The sequence below is a fragment of the Theropithecus gelada genome, chromosome 4, assembly GCF_003255815.1.
Source record: "Theropithecus gelada isolate Dixy chromosome 4, Tgel_1.0, whole genome shotgun sequence".
Classification (NCBI taxonomy): Eukaryota; Metazoa; Chordata; class Mammalia; order Primates; family Cercopithecidae; genus Theropithecus; species Theropithecus gelada.
The window spans coordinates 69993579-70020817 of record NC_037671.1 but is presented as its reverse complement, the minus strand read 5'-3'; positions in this window follow the sequence as shown (position 1 = coordinate 70020817).

Here is a 27239-nt window from a genome sequence, read left to right as displayed (position 1 = left end):
GAGTTGCTGCTACATCCAACCCCCAGGACCAAGCTACCACAAAGCCGCTTCATCCCGCCTTCTCAGTTGCTGGTATTCCCTCTCCCGAGGGCCAAACTGAAGTGATACCCCGCAGCCAGAGATCCAGAACTTCGAACTCTCAGAGCAGTCACACCCCCAGAGCCACAGCTGAGGCAGCATCCAGTCCTGTGGCCTCCTGAACACGGGAAGAGTCGTGACCCTGGCCCCAGAGCAGATGCAGTAGCCCACCCCACAGGGACCTCAGGCCTTCTGCACAAGAGAGCAGTTGCACCTCCCAGCACCCCAGCTCATCCTGCACCCTACCATCAGGGATGCAGAGGCTCCACTGAACCTGGTAGCTGAAATTTCTGGGGCTGAGCAGACACAGTGCCTTGCATACTGGGGAATCAGAACTTTGGCTGAGCTGGATCACCCTGCCTTCCAGGCCAAGCCATCACAGTTCCCTGTCTACCTGGAACTGAACTAGCCCTGACTCAGGCCAAGGTAGCGAAGCACCCCAATCTCCAGGCAGTAGAATCATTACACTCCTACCCATCTTCTGGGACAAAGCCACAGCAGCATCTTGCCATTTCTGGGTCCTTACTGCTGCTGCCCCTGGCCTCACAGAGCCTGGGCTACTGCCATATCCTACTATCTCAGGGTCCAAAGTCACAATTCTGTGACTCTGTGTGCTACCTCATCCCTTGGGTCCCAAGCTGCCAAAGTGCCCTATTGGTTCTGAGTCCCAAATTGCAACTATGCCCTGATTCTTGGGGCCTGAGCCTCCAGAGCATGCCTTCTTCCCCAGAGCCATGCCAGTTGTATAACTTGCCCCCCAGGGTCAGAACCACAGCTACATCCCAGCCTCATGGGCCTAAGCTGCTGGGATGTGCCCTGGAGCAATAGATCTAGGCTTAGTGAAAGAACTCCAATCCTGTAACTGTGGTGTGTAAATCATACCTATCTCTAGTATAAATTATGTTGCATATAATTTATGTTGCATTTTATGCAACATAATAATTTATGTAACATAATTTATGTTGCATTTTATGCAACATAAAAATGTCCACAAATAACTAAAGCTACAATAAGTTGTTAAAGACTACAGAATATAAAGAGATGTAAATTATGACATCAAAAATATAAATAGGGTGGAGGGTAAAATTCCAGTTTTTGTGTGCAACAGAAGTTAAGTTTTCATCAGCTTAAAATAGTAGATTATAACAATAAGATGTTTTAGGTAAGCCTCATAATAACCACAAAACAGAAAAACGCTGCAACAAATATACAAAAACTAAAGACAAAGGAATCAAAGCTTAGCATTACCAAAAAAATTCAAATCACGAAGGTAAACAAGGAAGGAATAAAGAAACAAAGGAGCTTTAAAAAAAAATAAAAATAAAATAACAAAATGGCAGTAGTAATTATTTACCTACCAATAATAACCTTGAATGTAAATGAACTAAATTCTCCAGTCAAAAGACACAGACTGGCTACATAGATTTTATAAAAATAAGATCCAACTATATGCTACTTAGAAGAGGAAACTTAACTTTAAGGAAACACATAGGCTGAAAGTAAAAAAGTAGAAGAAGACGTTTCATGCAAACGAAAACCAGAAGAGAGCAGAAGTGGCTACACTCATAAAATAAACTTCAAGTAAAAACTGTCACAAGAGACAAACAAAGTCATTATTACATGATGAAGGAGTCAACCAGGAGAAGAGAATCATTGGAAATTTATATGCATCCAACATTGGAGCATCTAAATACACAAAGCAAATACTAATGAACATGAAGGGAGAGAGAGATAACTAGCAATGCAATAATAATAGGGGACTTCAGTGCCCCATTTTTAACAATGGGTAGGTCAACCAGACAGAAAATTAATAAGAAAATACTCTACTTAAGTTGCACTTTTGACCAAATGGACATACCAGACATATACAAAACTTGCCATCCAACAGCAGGATCCACATTTTGCACCAGTGCACATGAAACATTCTCTAGGATATGCTATATGTTAAGCAAAAAAATAAGTCAACAAATTTAAGAAGATTGAAATCATACCTAGCATCATTTTGGACTATAGTGGTGTAAAACTAGAAAACAATAACAGGAAGAATCTTGGAAAATTTACAAATATGTGGACAATAAATAACATGGTCAGAACTACCAATTGGTCAAAGAGATCAAAAGGAAAAATTTAAAATATTTTGATACAAATAATAATGGAAACACAGTGTACCAAAATCTATGGGATGCAGCAAAAGCAGTTCTAAGAGGTAAGTTTACAGCAATAAATGCCTACATATAAAAGAAGAATGATTTCAAACAAATTTGTCTACTGTTACATCTCAAACAGCTTTAAAAAAACTAAATCAAAAATTAGCAGAAAGAAGGAAGTAATAAAAACTAGGACAGAAATAAATCAGAGAACAAAATAATCACAGAAACAATAAGTAAAACTGAGTTAGTTTTTGAGAAAAATTTAAAAACTGAAAAACTCTTAGCTAGTGTAAGAAAAAAAGAAAAAATAAACAAATAAAATCAAAAATGAAAATAAATTACAGCAGATACCTCAGAAATAAAAAACAATCATAGTGACTATTATGAACAATTTTATTCCAATAATTTGGTTAACCCAAAGGAATTGGATAAATTCCTAGAAAATATGATCTACCAAGATTGAACCAGAAGAAAAAGAAAGCCTGAACAGACTAAAAACAAGTAAAAGAAATTGAAGAAGTAATCAAAAATCTCCCAGTAAAGAGAAGCCTAACACCAAATGGCTTCACAGCTAAATTCTAGCAAGCATTCACAGAAGAATTAATACCAACAATATCCTTCCCAAAAATATAACTAGAGGGAATACTTCCAACCACAATTTAGGAGGCCAGTATTACCTTGCTACTTAAGCCAGATACAGATTTCACCAGAAAAGAAAACTACAGGCCAATTTCTCTGATTAACATTGATGCAAAAATCCTCAATAAAATATTGGCAAACTGAATCCAACAACACATCAAAGAGATTATACATAATGGCTGTATTAGTTCGTTCTCACACTGATGTGAAGAAATCCTGAGACTAGCTACTTTATAAAGGAAAGAGGCTTAATTGGCTCACAGTTCTGTATGCCTGCAGAGGCCTCAGGAAACTTACAATTATGGTGGAAGGCAAAGGAGAAGCAGGCACCTTCTCCACAGGGTGGCAGGACAGAATGAGTGCAAGCAAGGAAAGTACCAGATGCTTATCAAACCATCAGATCATCTGAGACTCACTCACTATCACAAGAACAGGATGGGGGAAACTACCAATTACCTCCACCTGGTCCTGCAATTGACACATGGGGATTATTGGGATTATGGGGATTACAATTCAAGATGAGGTTTTGGGTGAGGACACAGCCAAACCATATCAATGGCCAAGTGGGATTTATCTCTGGCATGTGAGTCTGGTTTAAGATATGCAAATCAACCAATGTGATACATCACATTTACCAAATGAAAGATAAATCTACATGGTCATCTCAATTAACAAGGAAGAAGCATTCAACAAAGTCCACAAATTCTTTCTTGATAAAAACTCTCAAGAGTTTAGGTATAAAAGGAAAGATTCTGAACATAATAAAAGTCATCTACGAAAAACCCACACTGTAATCAATGGGAGAAAATAGAAAGCTTTTTCACTAAGATTTGGTACAAGGCACTTCTATTCAACATAGTACTTGAAGTACTAGCAAGAGAAATCAGACAAGAAAAAGAAAAAGCATCCAAATTGGAAAGGAAGAACCAAAATTATCTCAAGTGACAGCTGACACAATCCTATCCGTTAAAAAAAATTCCAAAAAAAAAAACCTATATGAACTAATTGAAGAATTCAGTAAAGTATTAGGATACAAAATTAACATACAAAGATCCATAACATTTTTATACACAAATAATGACATAACTGAAAAAAAATCAAGGAAAAAAATCCCTTTTATGTTAGCATCAAAAAAATAAAATATCTAGGAAGAAACTTAACCAAAGAGGTGAAAGATCTGTACACTGAAAACTATAAAACATTCATGAAAAAAATTGAGGAAGATCCAAAAATATATCAATGCTTATGGATTGGAAGAATTGGTATTTTTTAAATGTTCATACTACCCAAAGCAATATACAGATTAAGTGAAATCTGTATTAAAATCCCAATGGCATTCTTCCTAGAAATAGAAAAAAAAACTAAAATTAATATGTGCTATGGTTTGAATATGTTCCCCAGAGTTAATGTGTTGGAAATTTAATCCCCAATGCAACAGTGTTAGGAAGTTGGACCTAGTAAGAAGTGATTAGGTTACAAGGACTCTGCCTTCATGAATTGATTAATGTTATTATTTTGAGAGTGAGTTAGTTATCTCTAGAGTGGCTTTGCTATAAATGTGAGTTTGGGCCCCTCTTGCTCTCTCTCACAAGTGTTCTCTTGCTTTTCCACCTTCCTCCCATGGGATGACACAGCAAGAAGGCCCTTGCCAGATGGAGGCCCCTTGACTTTGGGCTTTCCAGCCTCCATAACTGTAAGAAATAAATTTTTGTTCCCTATAAATTACACAGTCTGTGGTATTCTATTAAAGCCACACAAAACAGACTAAGACAATGTGCACCCATAAAGATCCAAACTAGTCAAAAGAAAATCTGAGAAAGAAAAATAGAGTTGGAGGCCTCACATTTGCTGATTTAAAATCATTTTGCAAAGCTACAGTAACCAAAACAATATGGTACTGGCATTAAAAACAGACATATAGGCCAGTGGAACAAAATTGAGAGCCCAGTAATAAATCCAAACACATATGACCAACTAATTTTTTGCCAAGGGTTCAATGACAGTACAATGCAGAAAGGATAGTCTTTTCATTAATTGGGGCTAGGAAAACTGAATTTCCACAATGCAAAAGAATGAAATTGAACCCTTATCTTGCACCATACCTAAAAATCAACTCAAAGTAGATAAAATACCTAAATAAAAGACCTGAAACTATAAAATTTCTCTAAGAGAATATAGGTAGAAATCTGAACATCAGTCTTGGCAATGATTTTGTGGCTATCACTCCAAAACCTTAGGTCAAAAAGCAAAAATAAATAAATGGGATTATATCAAACTAAAAGCTTCTGCATAGCAAAGGAAACAATCAATAAAATGAAATGCAGCCTATGGTTTGGGAAAATATATTTGCAAACCATATATCTGATAAGAAGTTAGTATCCAAAATTTGTAAAGAATCCATACAACTCAATAGTGAAAAAGACCCAATTTAAAATGGGCAAAAGACCTGAATAAACATTTCTTTTTAAAAAACGTAAAAATGGCCAACTGGTATATGGAAAGGTGTTCAACATTATTAATCATGAGGGAAATGCAACTCAAAATCTCTATAATAAACCACTTCACACCCCTTAGGATGGCAATTATCAAAAAGTCAAAAGATAAATGTTGGCAAGGTTATAGAGGAAAGGTACTTGTACACTGTTGGTGGGAAGGGAGACTGGTACAGCCGTTATGGAAAACAGTATGGAGGTTCCCCAAAAAGTTAAAAAAGGAACTACCATACGTCTCAGCAATTCCTCTTCTGGCATATACCCAAAGGAAATGAAACAACAAACTTCCAAAAAACATCAGCACTCCCATGTTTATTGCAGCATTATTCACAATATCCAAGATATGGAAAAAACTTAAGTGTCCATCTACAGATGAGTGGATAAAGAAACTATGCCACATATATGCAATGGAATATTATTCAACCCTATAAAGAAACAAGATCTTGCCATTTACCACAGCATGGATGAGCCTGGAGGACATTCTGCTGAGTGAAACAAGCCAGATACAGAAAGAAAAATATTGCATGATCTCACTTATATGTGGAATGTTTTTTTAAAAAACAAATATACAGAGATAGATAACAAAACAGTATTTACCAAAGGTGAGGGGAAGAGGAAATGGAGAAACATAGATTAGAGGATACAAATAGCAAGTATGAAGGATAAACAGGTCTAAAGATCTAATATACCAAGTGAGAATGATAGGTGATAAGAACCGTATGGTAGTCATGCTAAACGAGTAGATTTCAGCTGCTCTTGCTACAAAAGCAAAAAAAAAAAAAAAGTAAATATGTGTTATTATGGATGTGTTAATTTGCTTCACTGTAGTAAACTTTTTAATATCTATATGTGTCCCGTAACATCATGCTGTGTATCTTAAATATGCAATAAAATTTATTTTTTAAAAAGGGCTTTGATCATACCACCTAACTTTTTTATTGTTCATCCCCAAAACAGTCTGAAAATGATAAAACAGATGAGAGTATGAATAAATTGCTGTCAAAAAGCTATTGTTTGAGCATGATATTCTCCATTATGGGCACCTAGAAGACCTTGCTTTGGGCTGGTTGGCTATTTAGGAACTTTTGCAAAGTCCCCTCTGAATTCATGTTCTTCCAGCTGCCTTGACTCCAGAAGCAAATCTTCATTTATGTTACCTGCTGGGCTGTCCAGCATTCTATCAACGAGCAACATTGTTGGTCAAGCCTTGATTCTCTTTCTCTTTTTTTTTTTTTTTTTTTTTAATACTTTAAGTTCTGGGGAACATGTGCAGAAGGTGCAGTTTTGTTACATAGTGGTTTGCTGGCATAGTGGTTTGCTGCACCCATCAACCCGTCACCTACATTAGGTATTTCTCCTAACGTTATCCCTCCCCTAGCCCCCCCACCCCATGACAGACCCCAGTGTGTGATGTTCCCATCTCTATGTCCATGTGTTCTCATAATTCAACTCCCACTTATGAATGAGAACATGCAGTGTTTGGTTTTCTGTTCTTGTGATAGTTTGCTGAGAATGATGGTTTCCAGCTTCATCCATGTCCCTGCAAATGACATGAACTCATCCTTTTTTATGGCTGCATAGTATTCCGTGGTGTATATTTGCCACAGTTTCTTTATCCAGTCTATTACTGATGGACATTTGGGTTGGTTCCAAGTCTTTGCTATTGTGAATAGTGCCCTAATAAACATATGTGTGCATGTGTCTTTATAGTATAATGATTTATAATCCTTTGGGTATATACCCACAAAGGGGATTGCTGGGTCAAATGGTATTTCTAGTTCTAGATCCTTGAGGAATTGCCACACTGTCTTCTACCATGGTTGAACTAATTTACACTCCCACCAATAGTGTAAAAGCATTCCTATTTCTCCACATCCTCTCCAGAATCTGTTGTTTCCTGGCTTTTTAATGATCGCCATTCTAACTGGCGTGACATGGTATCTCATTGTGGTTTGATTTGCATTTCTCTAATGACCAGTGATGACGAGCATTTTTTCATATGTCTGTTGGCTGCATAACTGTCTTCTTTTGAGAAGTGTCTGTTCATATCTTTTGCCCACTTTTCAATGGGGTTGTTTGTTTTTTTTCTTGTAGATTTGTTTAAGTTCTTTGTAGATTCTGGATATTAGCCCATTTGTTGGATGAATAGATTGCAAAAAATATTCTCCCATTCTGTAGGTTGCTTGTTCACTCTGATGATAGTTTCTTTTGCTGTGCTCTTTAGTTTAATTAGATCCCATTTGTCAATTTTGGCTTTTGTTGCCATTGCTTTTGGTGCTTTAGACATGAAGTCTTTGACCATGCCTATGTCCTGAATGGCATTGCCCAGGTTCTTTTCTAGGATTTTTATGATCGAAGGTTTTACGTTTAAGTCTTTGATCCATCTTGAGTTGATTTTTGTATAAGGTATAAGGAAGGGGTCCAGTTTCACTTTTCTGCATATGGCTAGCCAGCTTCGCCAACACCATTTATTAAATAGGGAATCTTTTTGCCATTGCTTGCTTGTGTCACTTTTGTCAATGATCAGATGGTTGTAGATGTGTGGTGCTATTTCCGAGGCCTCTGTTCTGTTCCATTGGTCTATATATCTGTTTTGGTACCAGTACTATGCTGTTTTGGTACCAGTAACATACTGTTGTGATTACTGCAGCCTTGTAGTATAGTTTGAAGTCAGGTAGTGTGATGACTCCAGCTTTGTTCCTTTGGCTTAGGATTGTCTTGGCTATGTGGTCTCTTTTTTGGCTCCATATGACGTTTAAAGTAGTTTTTTCCAATTCTGTGAAGAAAGTCAGTGGTAACTTGATGGGGACAGCATTGAATCTATAAATTACTTTGGGTATTATGGCCATTTTCACGATATTGATTCTTCCTATCCATGAGCATGGAATGTTTTTCCATTTGTTTGTGTCCTCTCTTATTTCCTTGAGCAGTTATTTGTAGTTCTCCCTGAAGAGGTCCTTCATATCCCTTGTAAGTTGGATTCCTAGGTATTTTATTCTCTTGGTAGTAATTGTGAATGGGAGCTGACTCATGATTTGGCTCTCTGTTTGTCTGTTCTTGGTGGGTAGAAATGCTTGTGATTTTTGCACATTGATTTTGTATCTGAGACGTTGCTTACCAGCTTAAGTAGATTTGGGGCTGAGATGATGGGGTTTTCTAAATATATAATCATATCATCTGCAAAGAGAGACAATTTGACTCCCTCTCTTCCTATTTGAATACCCTTTATTTATTTATCTTGCCTGACTGCCCTGGCCAGAACTTCCAACACTATGTTGAATAGGAGTGGTGAGAGAGGGCATCCTTGTCTTGTGCCAGTTTTCAAAGGGAATGCTTCCAGTTTTTATGCATTCAGTATGATATTGGCTGTGGGTTTGTCATAAATAGCTCTTATCATTTTGAGATATATTCCATCAATGCCTAGTTTATTGAGAACTTTTAGCATGAAGGGGTGTTGAATTTTGTTGAAGGCCTTTTCTGCATCTATTGAGATAATCATGTGGTTTTTGTCATTGGTTCTGTTTATGTGATGGATTACATTTATCAATTTGCATATGTTGAATCAGCCTTGCATCCCAGATATAAAGCTGACTTGATCGTGGTGGATAAGCTTTTTGATGTGCTGCTGGATTTAGTTTGCCAGTATTTTATTGAGAATTTTTGCATCGATACTCATCAGAGATATTGGCCAGAAGTTTTCTTTTTTTGTTGTGTCTCTGCCAGGTTTTGGTATCAGGATGATGCTGGCCTCATAAAATGAGTTAGGGAGGATTCCCTCTTTTTCTATTGATTGGAGTAGTTTCAGAAGTAATGGTACCAGCTCTTCTTTGTACCTCTGGTAGAATTTGTCTGTGCATCCGTCTGGTCCTGAACTTTTTTTGGTTGGTAGGCTATTAATTACTGCCTCAATTTCAGAACTTTTTATTGATTTATGCAGGGATTCGACTTCCTTCTGGTTTAGACTTGGGAGGATGTATGTGTCCAGGAATTTATTCATTTCTTCTAAATTGTCTAGTTTATTTGCATAGAAGGGTTTATAGTATTCTCTGATGGTAGTTTGTATTTTTGTGGGATCAGTGGTGGCATCCCCTAAATCATTTTTTATTGCACCTATTTGATTCGTCTCTCTTTTCCTCTTTATTAGTCTGGCTAGTGGTCTATCCATTTTGTTGATCTTTTCAAAAAACCAGCTCCTGAATTCATTGATTTTTTTAAGGGTTTTTTGTGTCTCTATCCCCTTCAGTTCTGCTCTGATCTTACTTATTTCTTGTCTTCTGCTAGATTTTGAATTTGTATGCTGTTGTTCTCTAGTTTTTTTAATTGTGATGTTAGAGTGTCAATTTTAGGTCTTTCCTGCTTTCTCTTGTGGGCATTTAGTGCTATAAATTTCCCTCTACACAGTGCTTTAAATGTATCCCAGAGATTCCGGTATGTTGTATCTTTGTCCTCATTGGTTTCAAAGAACATCTTTATTTCAGTCTTCATTTTGTTATTTACCCAGTGGTCATTCAGGAGCAGATTGTTCAGTTTCCATGTAGTCGTGCAGTTTCTTCATCCTGAGTTCTAATTAGATTGCACCGTGGTCTGAGGGACTCTTTGTTATAATTTCCATTCTTTTGTAATTGCTGAGGAATTTTTTACTTCCAGTTATGTGGTCAACTTTAGAATAAGTATGATGAGGTGCTGAAAAGAATGTATATTCTGTTGATTTGGGGTGGAAAGTTCTGTAGATGTCTATTAGGTCTGCTTGGCTCAGAGCTGAGTTCAAGTCCTGAATATCCTTGTTAATTTTCTGTTTCATTGATCTGTCTAATATTGACAGTGGGTGTTAAAGTCTCCCACTATTATTGTGTAGGAATCTAAGTCTCTTTGCAGGTCTCTAAGAACTTGCTTTATGGATCTGGGTGCCCCTGTATTGGGTGCATATATATTTAGGATAGCTCTTTTTGCTGCATTGATCCCTTCACCATTATGTAATGTCCTTCTTTGTCCCTTTTGATCTTTGTTGGTTTAAAGTCTGCTTTTACCAGAGATTAGGATTACAACTCCTGCTTTTTTTTTGTTTTTTTTTTTTTTTTTGCTTTCCATTTGCTTGGTAAATTTTCCTCCATCCCTTTATTTTGAGCCTATATGTGTCTTTGCACGTGAGACAGGTCTCCTGAGTACAGCACAGTGATGGGTCTTGACTCTTTATCCAATTTGTCAGTCTGTGTCTTTTAATTGGGGCATTTAGCCCATTTACATTTAAGGCTAATATTGTTATATGTTAATTTAATCCTGTCATTATGAAGCTAGCTGGTTGTTTTACCCATTAGTTGATGCAGTTTCTTCATAGTGTCGATATTCTTTACAATTTGGTATGTTTTTGCAATGGTTGGTACCAGTTGTTCCTTTCCATGTTTAGTGCTTCCTTCAGGAGCTCTTGTAAGGCAGGACTGGTGGTGACAAAATCTCTCAGCATTTGCTTGTCTGTAAAGGATTTTATTTCTCCTTTGCTTATGAAGCCTAGTTTGGCTGGATATGAAATTCTGGGTTGAAAATTCTTTGCTTTAAGAATGTTGAACATTGGCCTCCACTTCTTATGGCTTGTAAGGTTTCTGCAGAGAGATCCACTGTTAGTCTGATGGGCTTCCCTTTGTGGGTAACCTGAGCTTTCTCTCTGGTTGCCCTTAATATTTTTTCCTTCATTTCAACCTTGATGAATCTGACAATTATGTGTCTTGGAGTTGCTCTTCTCAAGGAGTATTTTTGTGGTGTTTTCTGTATTTCCTGAATTTGAATGTTGGCCTGTTTTGCTAGGTTGGGGAAGTTCTCCTGGATAATATCCTGAAGAGTGTTTTCCAACTTGGTTCCATTCTCCTCATCACTTTCAGGTACACCAATCAAATGTAGATTTGGTCTTTTCACATAGTCCCATATTTCTTGGAGGCTTTGTTCATTCCTTTTTATTCTTTTTTCTCTAATCTTGTCTTCTCTCTTTATTTCATTAAGTTGATCTTCAATCACTGATATCCTTTCTTTCACTTGATCGATTTGGCTACTGAAACTTGTGTATGCTTCACGAAGTTCTCATGCTGTGTTTTTCAGCTCCATCAAGTCATTTATGTTCTTCTCTACACTGGTTATTCTAGTTAGCAATTCATCTAACCTTTTTTCAAAGTTCTTTGCTTCCTTGTATTGGGTTAGAACATGCTCCTTTAGCTTGGAGAATTTTGTTATTACCGACCTTCTGAAGCGTAATTCTGTCAATTCATCAAACTCATTCTGGTTTTTGGAATTTTCAGCCTTTTTGCTCTGGTTTCTCCCCATCTTTGTGGATTAATCTACCTTTGCTCTCTGATGTTGGTGACCTTCAGATGAGGTCTTTGAGTGGACGTGCTATTCCTTTCTGTTTGTTAGTTTTCCATCCGACAGTCAGTTCCCTCTGCTGCCAGTCTGCTGGAGTTTGCTGGAGGTCCACTCCCGACCCTGTTTGCCTGGGTATCACCAGTGGAGGCTGCAGAACAGCAAAGACTGCTGCCTAATCTTTCCTCTGGAAGCTTCGTCCCAGAGGGGCACCTTCCAGATGCCAGCCAGAACTGTACGAGGTGTCTGTCGGCCTCTACTGCGAGGTGTCTCCCAGTGAGGATACACGGGGTCAGGGACCCACTTGATGAGGCAGTCTGACCCTTAGCAGAGCTCAAACGCTGTGCTGGGAGGTCCACTGCTCTCTCAGAGCTGTCAGGCAGGGATGTTTGAGTCTGCTGAAGCTGCACCCACAGCCTCCCCTTTCCCCAGGTGCTCTGTCCCAGGGAGATGGGGGTTTTATCTATAAGTCCCTGACTGGGGCTGCTGCCTTTTTTTCAGAGATGCCCTGCTCAGAGAAGTCCTGCAGTCTGACCAAATCAGCCTTGCTGAGCTGCAGTGGGCTCCGCCCAGTTTGAACTTCCTGGCTGCTTTGTTTACACCGTGAGCCTAAAACTGTCTACTCAAGCCTCAACAGTGGTGGACGTCCCTTCCCCGACCAACCTCGAGCATCCCAGGTCAGTCTCAGACTGCTGCTGTGCTGGCAGCAAGAATTTCAAGCCAGTGGATTTTAGTTTGCTGGGCTCCATGGGAGTGGGACCCGCCGAGCTAGACCACTTGGCTCCCTGGCTTCAACACACCTTTCCAGGCGAGCGAACAGTTCTGTCTCGCTGGTGATCCAGGCACCACTGGGTATGGAAAAAAAGAATTCCTGCAGCTAGTTTGGTGTCTGCCCAAATGGCAACCCAGTTTTGTGCCTGAAACTCAGGGACCTGGTGGGGTAGGCACCGCGGGGAATCTCCCGGTTTGAGGGTTGTGAAGACTGTGGGATAAGCGCAGTATCTGTGCTGGAGTTCCTCAGGCTCAGTCCCTCACGGCTTCCCTTAGGTAGGGGAGAAAATTCCCGGACCCTTCGCGCTTCCCAGGTAAGGCAATGCCCCACCCTACTTCCGCTCACCCTCCATGGGCTGCACCCACTGTCCAACCAGTCCCAGTGAGATGAACTGTGTACCTCAGTTGGAAATGCAGAAATCACACACCTTCTGCGTCGATCTCGCTGGGACCTGCAGACCAGAGCTGTTCCTGTTCAGCCATCTTGCCAGCAATCTCCAAGTCTTGATTCTGAGTGTCTCTCCAGGGCCTCTCTTCTGCCACCTGAGCAGCCCCAGTCCACTCCTCTTCACAGCAGTGGTTTGCCTGATGTCTCAGCATGTAACGAGGCTCTTCCTGTTGATTTGGGCAGCAACAAGCGTAACTTCGTTGTTTGATTCCCTTTCCCTCAGTGAATGATTACTGGACTCTACAGGAGACACTAATAAAATTGCTAAAGATGTTAGAAAGAACAATAGTGTATCTCTGTCTTGAGAGTGAAAACAGAAGGGTACATTCTGACCGTGAGTATTCAGCCATCTCATTTGGTCTTAGCCAGAAACATCTCTGAACCTCCCAAATGACATAATCAATCTTATTGATAATTCACTCTGACAAACAGACTCACTAAATAGTCTTCTTCTTAATAAAAATTTGCAAAAACTCCTTGGTTAATAGTACTTCATTTAATGGCCACAGAACCCTTTGATAACACACTATTTTTAAAGATTACCAAAAGTGAAGTTCAGTGGAATTAAGTGATTTGGCTAAAGCTTCATGGCTGATAGATGGCAGGGCCAGGTCATTTGAATCTAAATCCCACCTTCTCTTTACTGCCTCTGCTGTAAATAGTGAAATTCACTGGCTTTATACTGCTGTGTTAATTTTATGACTGTATTGGTATAATATTGGGAAAAAAGTTTTTAAATGTTGCATGCTGTGCTATCTCCTCACAAATCTATGGAGGTTAAAAAGAATAAAAAGGAGTCATAGAAGAGTGGAAATAGCATGGGATTTAGGGTCCGACTAGTCTGAGCCAGAATCCTCACTACTTATGTGACTTTAGGCAAAGTACTCAACAACTGTGGACTTCAGTTTTCTCATAAAATGGAGACAACAATTCCTACTGAATACATGTGTTATGAGAATTAGAAATTATAACAAAATAAAAAGAATGTCTTATATCCATGGCACCTAATAAATACTAGCTTTTATTAGCTATTGTATTCACTAACTTCAATATCATTTTATTTAAATAAATAAAAGGTAGGGATTTCATACAATCCCAGAATAATCTGTGAGTTTGGGATCTGACTTAGAAGGTGTAGTGTACAAAATAACAGAAAACAGGCCTTGCATCTTTACAGATGGCAAAAAAAGATGATGTTTTATCTGCTCTTATTAACAACTTAGTTAATGTTTTCCCATTGTCTAGACACTAAACTGTTCTATTGTCTGTGAAAATAAGTTTGGTTTCAGAAATAAGTTCTAGAAATATAGAAACTTAGAAGACATTGGGCAATTTGTTTTGTTAACCATCTGACAGTGATATACTGAATTTTGCATCTGACTTCCCCCCAATCCCTGTCATTGTCAATTACTTTGTACTATATTAGGATTTGGAAAACAGTTAATCAGGTTAGATTGCTAGGCAGCCTTGAATGTGCCTTTGATTTCATCACAAATACATGCTGCTGCATTCATCAATTTTCCCTTTACGTAAGCTTCCTCATTATTGTGATGCTTTACCTTTGGCCATAGCATGCCTGTTTGCTGATTTCCATGTCAGAGAAAAATGTTACATAACCGAAGTACTCCCAGGAATGAGCAACCAAAACTAAGGAGTCAAGGTAAAGATGTAACTTAGCAGAAAAGTTCAACTATTCCAAATCTATGAAATCTGTATTAGAAAATGTTATATGTCAAGAGAAGGTAACAATGTCTACATTCCACCAGGTCATGTTGCTATGGTTAAAGCAACATAATGGTTTAAGAAGTACAATGAGAATTAAAAAGAAATTTCAAGGATGGGCTCAAAAAATGGATCAAAGAACACTGCAGGTGTTGCATGAAGACACTAAAGGTAAGAAAACTATGGCAATATTATTTTATTATGGGCTTTATTTTTTAATTAAAGACTATTCTATTTTTTGTAAGTGAATTTAACAATAATAACTTTGTAGAATATCTGTGTATGAACTAGGAAGACTCACATAATTACTGGTTCTTCATGTCTCTCAGCTACTTCCAGCTGGAAAAGTGAAAATATGAAAGTTGTGTTGGCATTCATCAATGCAGCCAGTTCAGGAAATTCCTGGCACTTGTCCCTGTTTTTCTTGACACTTTTCTGGGTGTCACTTTCTATGTTTAAAATGGAGAGTTTGGACATCTAAAGCTATTTCCAACTCACCATTTGCAAATTTTGTAGCATTTTATATTTAACTCACTTATTATCTATTATGAGCCCACATTAAACTTTTGAGATAGGTCAGGAAGATATTCTTATCTTCGTTTAACCCACTAAGAAACTGCTCTCCAGAAGCCACTGCCAAGTAAGTCATCCTAAGTTTCACTGCTAAAAACTAGACTGCTAGACAACCTACTACTTTGAAGAAGGCGTTTTTAAAAGTGCTATTTTTATTCAATGTGACATGCTGTATTATTGAAATGCAGATATATTTTCAGTCAAACACTAAGATAAAGCAGCTTCTCTGTGACCAAGGATTTAACTTGATTGACTGGCAATTTTGAGTGTTTAAGGGTAGAAATTAGCAGCTAGACTATGGAGGGCAATGGTATAATATTTAAAAAGCTGCATTCAGAGAGAACGCAAGAAGGTGTGTCTCTGGGAATGAAAGCACTTTATAACATCAATGGACAGCCTAGAGCTATGTGAGTTTCTTCTTTCTCATTCAAATTCTTTCTTAGTAACCCTTCTCAAAAATAAAACAGAGCTAGGTGCAGTGGGTGGCCCATGCTTGCTGTCCCAGCTGCTCAGGAGGCTGAGGGAGGAGGAACCCTTGAGGCCAGGAGTTTGAGGCCAGCTTGAGCAATATAAAGAATACAGGAGTTCATCCTCGACTCTGTAGGCCAGTCTCTAGAAATACCGCCACCAGTCCACCTATGACCTTGGAATTTCAGGGTACAGAAACACAGAGATCCACCCTCAACTTTCTATTAGGGAACCAAGAAAAAGCTGGCCAGCTCCTGACCCCACTGCCACTACCTGTAGTAATTAAAAATACATTTTAAAAAATTGTATACTTTTCCCTTCAAGCAGTAGAGCTTAATTCCCCTCTCCTTGAGAGTTCACTGGACTTAATGACTCTCTTCTTACATAGAAATACGGCAGCCACAGGAAAAACGAAATAAAATTCTGATACAATTTGATCTCTCAGTTTTATGTCAAAGCAGAAAGATTCATTCATTTCTTATTTATACTATATTATAACATCATCCCCAATTTTTCAACTGTAATGTGATTTCAAAAATGAAGGCTAACTAGCTATGACAAGCCCACATTACAGTGACTGTGGCCCTTGAGTCTTCTGTGGCATCATAAATGTGAACTCAAAGTTATCTTCAAGGTAAAACCAGCCTAATTGTCCCATAGAACTGATGTATATGGTTTTTCTGAATAAACATAAAAATTGATCCTCCCAGTCTTAAAACTTGAGAAAGGTACAATTGTCTTATCTGAATTCCTTTCTCAGAAAACCAACCATCAGCCTTTCCAGATACTATCAAGGAACTGAAACTCACCAGATCACTGCATCTGAGATGCCAGACCCCTCACCCATAATTGCCTAAGCAACCACCTGCCTCCTGTTGACCATCTTCCCTTCTTACCCCACTCTAATTCCTGTTTTCCCACACATGGTTACTTTCTTCCCTGCTAGACAAACCCCAATTTTAGTCAGTCAGGGAGATGGATTTGAGACTGATCTCCATCTCCTCAGCAGCAGCACCTTATTAAAGCCTTCTTCCCTGGCAATGCTTGTTAAGTCAGTGATTGGCTTTCTATGCGGTGAGCACCCCTAGACCGAACCCCTGGTGTTTTGGTAACAAAGGTAAGCTATAGGTGTAACAGGAGGCATAAGACTGATTTTTTCTCCACAAACCAGAATGTATGTATGCAATCGAATGTTAGACCCTTCAAAGTAGGCATCATGGAGAGGATAGGTCATGCTGCTGATGCTCAGAATATTTTTGGAAATGCCTTTAGAAAAAATTTGAAAGGCAAACAAATTTGTCTCATTGTGGTCAGATGGTGCATATATACTTGTGTGTGCATGTGTGTGACTAAAAAAAAATTTTTACTTACTAAAAAAGATTTGCCCAAGTTTGATTATTAACTATATGCACAAGAATTGACTTTGAGTACTCTCGGAAATAACTAAAATTCAATTCCACCTTTAAAAATAAAAATTTGATATTCAAGAGGAGTGTACTCGGCAAGTGCTAAGTGTTCAATATCATTATTTAATTGGAATAAATGTGATGTAGCCCCTTGAGAGTTAGGAAAAATTCTCTCATACAGAATCCTCAGTCTCTGGCTTCCTCTCATCATCCAGTATTTTCAGCCATTTCAGCCATTGTATTTTTTTTTTTTTTTTTTTTTTTTTTCGGAGATGGAGTCTGACTCTGTCACCAGGCTGGAGGGCAATGGCGCAATCTCAGCTCACTGCAACTTCCGCCTCCTGAGTTCACGGCATTCTCCTGCCTCAGCCTCCCAAGCAGCTGGGACTACCGGCACCCGCCACCATGCCTGGCTAAGTTTTTGCAGTTTTAGTAGAGACGGGGTTTCACCATGTTAGCCAGAATGGCCTCGATCTCCTGACCTCATGATCCACCCGCCTCGGCCTCCCAAAGTGCTGGGATTACAGGCGTGAGCCACCGTGCCCGGCCGAGCCATTCTATTCTTATGTGGAAGGAGCATAGGGTCCTAATATTTGTTGAATACAAGACAGTGCAAGTTAGTGCATTTTCATTTAGCCCTCATGCTCCTCTGAGAAATAGGCATTATTACTACCATTTAATACAGTAATTGAGCAAACGAGGCCCAGGAAGGTATGGTAGTTTGGTAGTGAGTAATGAAGCAAGCAAAATGGCCTAACTCATTTGGGTTTAAAAGTCAGTATTCTTTTAACTATATTGCCACACTCTGGAAGTCACCAAGTTCATTTTGGAGGTGTATTAGTACATTTTCACACTGTTATAAAGAATACCTGAGACTGGGCAATTTGTAAGGAAAAGAGGTTTAATTGACTCACCATTCCACATGGCTGGGGATGCCTCAGGAAACTTACAATCATAGTGGAAGGCAAAGGAGGATCAAACACCTTCTTCACAAGGCAGCAGGAGAGAGAGAGAGCAAGCACAGGGGAAACTGCTGCTTTCAAAACCATCAGATCTCGTGAGAACTCCCTCACTATCATGAGAACAGCATGGAGGAAACCACCTGCGTGATCCAATCAGCTCCCACTAGGTCCCTCCCTCAACATGTGAGGATCAATTCAAGATGAGATTTGGGTGGAGACACAAAGTCAAATCATATCATTCCACCCCTGCCCCTCCCAAATCTCATGTCCTTCTCACATTCCAAAACACAATCATGTCTTCACAACAGTCCCCCAAAGTCTTAACGCATTACAGCATTAGCCCAAAAGTCCAAGTCCAAAGTCTCATCTGAGACAAGGCAAATCCCTTCCATCTAGGAGCCTGTAAAATAAAAAACAAGTTAGTTATTTCCAATATACAATGGGGTTATAAGCATTGGGTAAATATTCCCATTCCAAATGGGAGAAATTGGCCAAAACAAAGGGGCAACAGATCCCATGCAAGTCCAAAACCTGGCAAGTCCCTCATAAAATCTTAAAGCTTCAAAATAATCTCCTTTGACTCCATGTCTCACTTCCAGGGCAAGCTGATACAAGAAGTGGGCTCCCAAGTCCTTGAGCAGTTCCACCCCTGTGACTATGCAGGGCACACCCCCACAGCTGCTTTCACTGGCTCGCGGTGAGTACTTGCAGCTTTTCTAGGCACACAGTGCAAGCTGTTGGTGGATCTACCATTCTGGGGTCTGGAGGACGGTAGCCCTCTTCTCACAGCTTGGCTAGGCAGTGCCCCAGTGGGCACTCTGTATGGGGGCTCCAACCCCGTATTTCCCCTCTGCATTACCCTAGTAGAGATTCTCCATGAGAGCTCCACCCCTGCAGCAGACTGCTGCCTGGACTCCAAGTGTTTCCATATATCCTCTGAAATCAAGGTGGAGGTTCCCAAACCTCAACTCTTGTTTTTTGCACACCCAACACCACATGGACACTGCCAAGTCCTGGGGCTTGCACTCTCTGAAGCAATGGCCCAAGCTGTACCTTGGCCCCTTTTAGCCACCTCTGGAGCTGAAGCAGCTGGGAAGCAGGGCACCATGTCCAAGGTATGGAGGGAGTGGCCTAGGCCCAGCCCATGAAATCATTTTTCCCTCCTAGGCCTCAGGGCTGGTGATGGAAGGCACTGCCCTGAAGCTCTCTAAAATGCCCTGGAGACATTTTCTCCATTGTTTTGATGATTAACATTTGGCTCCTTGTTACTTCTGCAGATTTCTTTAGCTGGCTTGAATTTCTCCCCAGAAAATGGGTTTGTCTTTTCTACCACATGGTCAGAATGCAAATTTGTCAAAGTTTCATACTCTGCTTCCCTTTTAAACATAAGTTCCAATTTCATACCATCTCTTTGTGAATGCATACAACTGTAAACTTTCAGAAAAAGTCAGGTCACATCTTAAATGCTTTGCTGCTTAGAAATTTCTTCTGCCAGATACTCTAAATCATACCACTCAAGTTCAAAGTTCCACAGATCTCTAGGGCAGGGACAAAATGCCACCAGTCTCTTTGCTAAAGCATAGCAAGAGTGACCTTAGCTCCATTGCCAATAAGTTCCTCATCTCCATCTGAGGACACCTCAGCCTGGACTTCATTGTCCATACCACTATTGGCATTTTGGACAAAACCATTCTCCAAGTCTCTAGGAAGTTCCAAAGTTTCCCACATCTTCCTGTCTTCTTCCGAGCCTTCCAAAGTGTTCCAACCTCTGCCTATTACCCAGTTCCAAAGTCACTTACCCATTTTCAGGTTATTTTCATAGCAGTGCCCCACTGCTGGTACCCTACCTTCTATATTAGTCTCTTTTCACACTGCTATAAAGAATACCTGAAATTGGGTAATATAAAGAAAAGAGATTTAATAACTCAGTTCCAAATGGCTGAGGAGGCCTCAGGAAACTTGCAATCATGGTGGGAGGTGAAGGAGAAGCAAGCACCTTCTTCACAAGGCGGCAGGAGAGAGAGAGAGTGAACAGAGGAAACTGCCACTTTCAAAATCATCAGATCTCACGAGAACTCCCTCCCTGTCATGCAAACGGCGTGGGGGAAACCACCTCCATGAATCGGGGTACCTCCCTCACCACATGGGGATTGCAATTTGAGATGACATTTGGGTGGGGACACAGAGCCAAACCATATCAGGAGGTATGAATTCTGACACTATATATTTTTAATGAATTAGATGACTTTGCAATCATACCTCATATTTCAGAAATGCCATATTCATGGGGACTTTGGTGTATGTGTGTATATATACATATACACACTATATATATATATAGTTAGATTTGCATGAAAAAATATGTCTTAGCATTCTATAAATTCTAGTTAACTACCTTTGAATATGTCTGTGTTTGCAACAAATCATATCCAACCATAGATAGATAGATAGATAGATAGATAGATAGATAGATAGATAGATAGATAGTTAGATTTCATTTATTCTTTTCACAGCAATCCTTTCTTGGTTTCCATTTATCTTATATGGCTCATAAAACATTATTTATACCCTTTTAACTGAATTAGCTAAAAGGAAAACCTAAAGCAATTCCTAGTGATCTGAATAATGTTCATCATAAGAAAAATGCAAACGGTCAAAAACCATGCCCTATATATGAGCAGACACTGCTAACTTCCGTCCTTCCCACCGTTAGCCTTTCTGAGTTGCCACCATACCTTCATCCTCAGGTTGTTTTCAATAGGTAAAGAAAGAGGGAGAACCCTTTCTTTCCTCTGCCATCACTGATATTTCATTATGTAAAGGAAGATATCAAACAGATTTAGTAGAGGATTAGCTTTTATAGAAGGAAGTAGGGCATAACGTGTTTATCAGGCAGAACAGAGAACTTTAACAAAGGCAGAGGCTTTGGGGTACAGGGTGCAGTCTGATTAAATGTGCATTACTCACCAGCCCGACTCAAGTCTATGCTGTTAATCCCCATGGAGGCCCTTCAAATGGCACACCTGGAAATGAGTGAAAAGAAATGTTCTCCAGAGATGACATCAATTTCTTCAATTCAAGGCAAATGTTTAAAATAAAAGATAAAATTGTGCCAGGCATCAGTGGGTTTTTAGTGATTACTTGGTTTACTGTCTATGCATGACATAAACATTGTAACATCTTTTGGAGGGAAGCTGAGGAAAAAAGCTTTTGGCATGGTTGGATATGATTTGTTGCAAACACAGACATATTCAAAGGTAGTTAACTAGAATTTATAGAATGCTAAGGCATATTTTTTCATGCATTTTTTCTTCCTTAAACATTAAAACAATAGTAAACATTCTTTTTAAAGACCTTGCCTTAGATGTAGTCTACTTATCTTTTCCATAAAGGCAGGAAAAAAAATACCTCTACAAGATATGTATCATTTATCTTGGCAAATACATAAATCCTGTGTATTTATTATCATTAGGAATGTTATAGTGGAGGAAATAAAATTTCAGGAAAACAAAGATTGTACCTAAGGTGATAAAAGTTAAGCACACACACGGGCACATACAGACACCCTTACTCTACAAAGAAATCTGTCTAAAATGTATTTCTCTGACTTTTTAAAGGGAGTATGATGATTTAACTTTTATTTAGTGTCTTATGTTATCAATATCGGCCTTGATTTTGGTATATTGTATTTTGATTCTCAGTAATGACTTTCAGTGCTAATAAAATAAGTAAATGAATTTTCCTAACTGCCTATATTTATGTAATTGAGGATTTTGCAATTTTCTCTGTTCCAAAGGCTGTCATTTCCCAATATACTGGCTTCTCAACGAAACCTCCCAATACCACATCCTCCTCACATGCCCACACTCATGAGTGCACACTCAATACAACACATGCATTCATGTCCATCAGTCTCTCTCTATCTGTACTCTGTCTCTATCTCTATCTCTCCCTCATTATATGTAATTCCCTGCCTTCTGAAACCTAGGAAGTACCAAAGATCACCAGAGAAACCAAATAAGCAAAATTGTTAAATCAAGTTTTACATAATTCAAGGTGTACCCTAAGGCAGGTTCCAATTTCATCCTACAGGATTTCCTCACTACCCAAAGAGGACTCCTCTTATTTTGAATATGTAGCTGTCCAAGGAATCATTAAAAATGCCAGATATCCAATCTCCACATAGATGGGGCATGACTTTTCTGTCTCCATCCAGTCATTTGGTTGAAATTTCTTTCTCTCCTGGGGGTTAAATATTCTCACTAGACCCTAATTATCCAATACATTGGCAAACAATATTCTTTTTTTTAATCCTCTTTCACACAATTGTAATGTATTATTTCTCCTAAAAATATCTGATTTGCTTAATTTAAAAATTCCCAAACAGTATTTTACTGAATTTTCAAAGACAAATTGAATATGAGTGAGTTGTTCCAAGTTTTCTTTCCACTTTAGGAAATAATGATCTCATCCCTAATTGTACTGCCACAGCCCCAAAGCTGTAAATAATAGCGTCTCAATCAAACTAATTAATTAAATAAATCAGCAAAGTGACCCCAAGGATAAATATTTAATAAAACATTTGTATTTTTTTGTGAGGAAGTGATTAGGAGGATTTTGTTTGCTATAAGCCCCTATGAGGAAAATGAATGACTGAAAAACAAACTGAGAGATTTAACTTTTTTAATCACCTTAAAAATCTGTCCTGGGTCAATGTAAATTTAAACTCATCTCTAAAAACCCTTTATATCTCCAATTACGTTCCAATCCAAATTGATGTTCACAATGTTATTCCTTAGCCATTGTGAGAGCCTTAGTCTCCTAAGAAAAAAATCAAGTATATTCAGTATATTCTACTCACTAGGGTATAACAGCAGCAATAAACTTCTGGAAAATTCTTAACAATAGTTAAACCATAATTGCCTTCTGATTAACTGTGACTTGATCATACAGTTTGCTTATCCAGAATTGCCTCTTTACCAAATTAAGATTAGTCAAACTTTTACCATACGCTTATTTCTTCTTTAAAGTACTTCTTATGGTTCTCAAGTGTCAAAATATATTATAGTGCTACTTTCTGAAATGTATTTTTGCATAACCTACCTTGTACAAGAAATGATTTGATGCTTAAAAAATTCAAGCAATACAACCAGATAGAATTAGTTTAAAATAGGTTAGAAATCTGAGACATAGATTAATAGATGTAGGAAAGTTAAGCTGAGACCTGGAGTGAGGTTAACACAACAATGCATGATATAGAATTCTTTACCAGTATAAACTATTATTTTTGTCTTTAATCCTTTTAGCTGCCAAGCATTTACTGTGTAATTCTTCATTTCACAGAAAATCAAAAGAGTCATTGTGCTCAAGGGAGTAGGAGCCTATTAATATTACCTAAAACCAGCTTTCAAAATTCCAACAGGAAAACCAAACAATTTTCCAACAACCTTTACAGATCATAAAATGCCAGAGGTAGAGTGAAGTGGGCAGTATCTCCAGAAGCCATTCTGTGCAGATCCACAAAGCTACTAGTCTTGGCCAACTAGACTGCAAAGGGAAGAGGCATAATCACATTACTTTGTCCTCAGATACCGTTGACCCTTAGTCTGTGTGTTAGTCTGTTTTCACACTGCTGATAAAGACAAATCTTAGACTAGGCAATTTACAAAAGAAAGACGTTTAATGGATTCACAGTTCCCCATGGCTGGGGAGGCCTCACAATCATAGTGGAAGGTGAAAGGCATGTCTCACATGGTGACAGGCAAGAGAAGAGAGCTTATGCAGGGAAACTCCCCTTTATAAAACCATCAGATTGGCTGGGCATGGTGGCTCACACCTATAATCCCAGCACTTTGGGAGGCCAAGGCGGGTGGATCACATGAGGTCAGGAGTTCAAGACCAGCCTGGTCAATATGGTGAAACCCCGTCTGCTAAAAATACACATTTAGCTGGGTGTAGTGGCACATGCTTGTAATCCCAGCTACTTGGGAGGCTAAGGCAGGAGAATCACTTGAACCTGAGAGGCAGAGGTTGCAGTGAGCTGAGATCGCGCCACTGCACTCCAGCCTGGGTGACAAGAGAGAAACTCCGTCTCAAAAAATAAAATAAAACTATCAGATCTCAGGAGACTTATTCGCTATCACAAGAATAGCACGGGAAAGAACCACCCCCGTGGTTTAATTACCTCCCACCAGGTCCCTCCCACAACACATGGGAGTTGTGGGAGCTAAAATTCAAGAAGAGATTTGGGTGGGGACACAGCCAAACCATATCAGTCTGTCACTGAAATATCCTCATTGTCCATTATATTTTATCTGTTTTCCATATAGTCTAAAAAGAGGCCCCTCCCCCCACAAAAAACCTAGCCAGCAGAATTCTAGCTAGCACAAAGTGAAAATAATTTTAAAAAATAATATCCATGTGGGCAAATCAGCTTACTTAATTTTTAGTTTTACTAAGAATATCGTAAATGTTTAGATTTCCTTACCTGATAAGAAGGATCAGGGGCTCTGGAGGCTGGGGCAAGGCCCTGGTGTGGATACCAGAAGGGGTTTCCTAAGAAAGTAACAGGTTAGATTCTGGCAGACAGTCTAAAATTCACTTGCGAACCTAAATGGTGCAAGGCAATAGAAGGGAGGAAATGTATGTAGTCAAAGAAGCCAGAGAACAAGGGGAGTAGAATGGCAGTCATTGAAAGCAGAAGCGCAGTCTTTGGGCAACACTTTCTCTATTCACTCCCTAAGGTCATCACTGCTGTGGACCAGATGAGAGCATTTAAAGATAACAAACAAGTATGACTGTTATAAGGCTTAAAATGCAACCTAAATGCTATCTGTCATATAATGGCTTTGGAATATATACCAGGTACTTTGTAAATCATAACAGAAGACATTCAGAAATGAAGAGAGTACTTCACCTAGACTAAACTTGCTACTGCAGAGTTTCTGCATTTGCCCTCAAATTGTGATCACCTGTATCAAAAAAGAGGGTGTTGATAGCTGAATAATGGATATTGGTCTTTCATAAGATGCAGGTGTTGTGATCCTCACTTAGACTTAGAGGAAAAAAATCTTAGGTTCAGTCTGTGTGTGTGTGTTTGTTGTATTGAGACAAAGCCTCAAGGCAAGTGCAAGTAAAACTCAATAAGAGTTTATTACTTATTGATATGGTTTGCCTCCATGTCTCCACCCAAATCTCATGCTGAATTATAAACTCCAATGTTGGGGGAGGTGTCTGCTGGGAGTTGATTGGATCATGGGGGCGAATTTCCCCCTTGCTGTTCTTGTGATAGTGAGGAAGTTCTCACTAGTTTCAGTTGTTTAAAGTTGTGGGGCACTTCCCCCTTGGCTCTCTCTCGTGCTCCTCCGTGTGAAGAAATGCTTGCTTCCCCTTTGCCTTCCGCCATGGTTGTAAGTTTCCTGAGGTGTCCCAGCCATGCTTCCTATATAGCCTGCAGAACTGTGAGTCACTTAAACTGCTTTTCTTCATAAATTACCCAGTCTCAGGTACTTCTTTATAGCAGTGTGAAAATGGACTAATACACTTATACATTTTACCATGTCTGAAACACGGAGATTTTGGAAACCTTTCACAACTAAAAAACTGAAAACACATGTTATACTATCTTTGAATCAGGTATTTAAGGACAATGGAATAAATGGGATAAGACACTAAAGAAACGACATGAATTGACACAGCAGAAATCTTCGTGAAAAGCCAGTGATCAGATTTGTACTCAAACTTCATTTGGATCATTTATACTCCAGGAGAAGTAAAAGGTAGATTCTAGATTCAATGGAATGAGAATTACTATAGAAGGTAGGGGAGTTGAGTTCCACAAGCTCTGCCATTAATGAGCAGGGTGACCTTCAACAATCCTCTAAATCTCCCTAGGCCTCAGTTTCCTCCTCTGAAAAATTAGGAAATTAAGACATAATATCTAAGTTCTGCTAGACCACAAATTGTGTGAGTCTAGTTCAGGTTTGAGAATTTTTGTGGTTGACGTGATGGTGAAATGGCTTCCATTATAAGTTTTCTTTTCAATTGAAATAAAATCCTTGGTACTTTGTTTAGAAAATTGAAGGAGAATGTGAATTATGTTGGATGGGAGAATATTGTGAAGTATTTATTCTCTCTAGGTCGAAGTTTGCCTGTCAAACATGTCTGGTTATACTGAGTCAATTTTTGCTTTTTTCTATATTGTGAGGGAGGGGAGAGGAATTGCTATTGAGATGTAAGGTATTACATTATAATGGAGCAAATTCAGTTCAATATGACAGAAGAAAGAAAAATATTTACAAACCAGAGCCAACATCACATACACATATCCAGCAAGTAAGAGTGGTCTCACAGAATATAATAATTATCATCTCATAATGGTCTGGGTTACATATTAATTCAGTTTCATACTCACACCTTGCTTTATAATTCACTTCAGTTAACATTTTTTAGCATCTTCTATGTGCATATCCCTGTCCTAGGTACTGTGGGGAAGGCAAAAATGCACAAGATATGCCACTTCTAACAAAGATTCTTTGTTTGACCAAGCTTTAGCCAGGTTTCTGAACCTTCTCCTAGGCCCATCTGTGCACTTCCTTATCAAATTTAGTTTTGGCAAAGAACCCTGCTAAGTCAGTTTATCAAGAACCCTCCATGCTAAATATCTGATCATCTTTGATACTTGATTGGGTTCTTCATCCTCCATCATTCCCTGGGTGATATCTGATTACCCTGGCCTGTCTTCCTCAAGAATCCTGTTAGGTCAGTTTAACCAGAATCCCTTCTACCCCTTATATATCCTTTTATTAATTTTCAATCCATTGACCCCCACCCTGCTCCTTGGCTATAAATTTTCACTTGCCCATGCTGTATTCAGAATTGAGTTCAAGCTTCCTCTCCTACTGCAAGACCGACCCCATTGCAGTGGTCCCTATACCTGGTGGTATAGGGATCACTAAATAAAGTGAATAAAGTCTGCCACTTGAATAAAGTCAGCCTCAACATCTTTAACGAGTGGTATGAATTTTCTTTTCTTTAACTCTTCCCACTAAGACCTCATAGAATAGGAGAAAGTTGGAAGGAAGCTGTAGGATAATGAGAAATACACATAAAACGCTAAGGCAAGATATGCTAATGAATACTATCAGCAAAGTGCAAAGTTAAGAAGAGATTCCACCTTGGAGAAA